Here is a 2,500-nt window from a genome sequence, read left to right as displayed (position 1 = left end):
TCTCTCCTCTCTCCCTCTCTCTCTCTCCTTCTCCTCTCTCTCTCTCTCTCTCTCTCTCTCTCTCTCTCTCTCTCTCTCTCTCTCTCTCTCTCTCGCTCTCTCTCTCTCTCTCTCTCTCCTCTCTCTCCTTCTCTCTCTCTCTCTCTCTCTCCTTCTCCTCTCTCTCTCTCTCTCTCTCGCTGTCTCTCTTCTCTCTCTCTCTCCTCTCTCCCTCTCTCTCTCTCTCTCCTTCTCTCTCTCTCTCTCCTTCTCCCTCTCTCTCCTCTCCTTCTCCCTCCCTCCCTCCCTCCCTCTCTCTCTCTCTCTCTCTCTCTCTCTCTCTCTCTCTCTCTCTCTCTCTCTCTCTCTCTCTCTCTCTCTCTCTCTCTCTCTCTCTCTCTCTCTCTCTCTCTCTCTCTCTCTCTCTCTCTCTCTCTCTCTCTCTCTCTCTCTCTCTCTCTCTCTCTCTCTCTCTCTCTCTCTCTCTCTCTCTCTCTCCTCTCTCCCTCTCTCTCTCTCTCTCCTTCTCCCTCTCTCTCTCTCTCTCCGGACAGAGAAAAGCTAAGGAGATGGTCGGTAAATTACAGTGATAAAAGTGTCCGTTATACCGAGGCAACTCAGACACCGTAAAATCCGACCTGTTTTGGCAATCCCACTTCCTGACCTTCATCTGAGGTCAGATTTCGATTTATTAATTAATTTATTTATTCATTTTTTTTTAATGAATATTTGAAAAATGTCAAGAGAAGGTGAAGTTTGTATCAAGTTATTCTGGTATGATTATCATTATCATTATTATTATTATTATTATCTTGATTCCATGCTCTTGATTATCAGCATCATTATGATTATTAGTGGTAGGAGTATCATCATTACTTCTATTATCATCATTATCATTTTTATCATTATTATCATCATTATCATTTTTATCATTATTATCATCATTATCATTTTTATCATTATTATCACCATTATCATTTTTATCATTATTATCATCATTATCACTTTAATCATTATTATCATCATTATCATTTTTATCATTATCATCATTATCACTTTAATCATTATTATCATCATTCTCATTTTAATCATTATTATCATCATTATCATTACTACGACTTTAATCATTATTATCATCATTATCATTACTATGACTTTAATCATTATTATCATCATTATCATTTTTATCATTATCATCATTCTCATTTTAATCATTATTATCATCATTCTCATTTTAATCATCATTATCACTTTTATCATTATTATCATCATTATCACTTTAATCATTATTATCATCATTATCATTATAAATATTATCATGCTTATTGCCATAAATATTATCACACCTATTATTACCACTGTTATTAGCACTATTAATCTTATTTCTAATTCTATTATTACCAATATTCCCATTATCATCTTTATCATTACCACAGCTTAATAATTACATTACCATAATCACCATTATCATTACAGTCATTTTCTTTTCCGAATCTCTCTCTCTCTCTCTCTCTCTCCCTCTCTCTCTCTCTCTCTCTCTCTCTCTCTCTCTCTCGCTGTCTCTTCTCTCTCTCTCGCTGTCTCTTCTCTCTCTCTCTCTCTCTCTCTCTCTCTCTCACTATCCTCATTAGTGTTATTGTTACCGTTTTGACTATTATTCCATTTTTCCATTTATATAATAAGAAATAAAAGGGGACATAGTATAAATTAAGTTAAATACGGATAATTTTTTTGTATTTCTACTTTTATCATTGTTTTATTTCTTCTCTTTCTTAACATAATTATCATGTACGTGTTACTGTTATTATCGTCTTTTTTTTGTATCGTAATGAATTAACGTAATTAATATAAATTCTTAATCCTGCAAATATGTATTTACTAAAATCAGACGATATAATTAATTTTATTTTAATAGAATTCATAGTAAGTAAAAGTAAGAATGATAGTTTGATAATGTTTAAGAGATCAGAGACTACAATTGGATTCATTTCAAGAATATTAACGTAAGAATGATACAAATATTACTAAATATTACATATATTCATGACATATATGTCATAGCCGAAAGAATATCATTCTCTCTCTTTCTCCCTCTCTCTCTCTCTCTCCCTCTCTTTCTCTTTCTTTCCCTGTCTCTCTCTCTCTCTCTCTCTCTCTCTCTCTCTCTCTCTCTCTCTCTCTCTCTCTCTCTCTCTCTTCCTCCCTCCTCTCTCTCTCTCTCTCTCTCTCTCTCTCTCTCTCTCTCTCTCTCTCTCTCCCTCTCTCTCTCTCTCTCTCTCTCTCTCTCTCTCTCTCTCTCTCTTTCAATCTATCTCTCTCTCTGGGAGAGAAAGTAAAATAACGAAAATAATAATCTAGCAACACCCGAACAGTTGCCATATCTCGCTTTTCACTTCAATTTGCAACTTTACCGCTATCCTCCTATATACAGCAGGAAAATCAATACACTGGTATTATTATATCTAATATTAATTGCTTTTACGTGTCCATTAATATTTTATCTATTCTTTTATACATTTAT

The 2,500-nt window shown here is 34.3% G+C and overlaps 1 protein-coding gene across 1 annotated transcript in view; it reads right to left on the bottom strand.

Moving 5' to 3' along the window:
* The window catches only part of LOC138865866 (uncharacterized), an 11,577-nt gene that overhangs the window by 3,866 nt on the left and 5,211 nt on the right, over positions 1 to 2,500 (bottom strand). The gene's annotated exons all lie outside the window — the stretch shown is intronic.

This window comes from Penaeus vannamei, chromosome 22 (genome assembly GCF_042767895.1).
Source record: "Penaeus vannamei isolate JL-2024 chromosome 22, ASM4276789v1, whole genome shotgun sequence".
NCBI lineage: Eukaryota > Metazoa > Arthropoda > Malacostraca > Decapoda > Penaeidae > Penaeus > Penaeus vannamei.
This window is presented reverse-complemented; position numbering and strand designations above follow the sequence as displayed.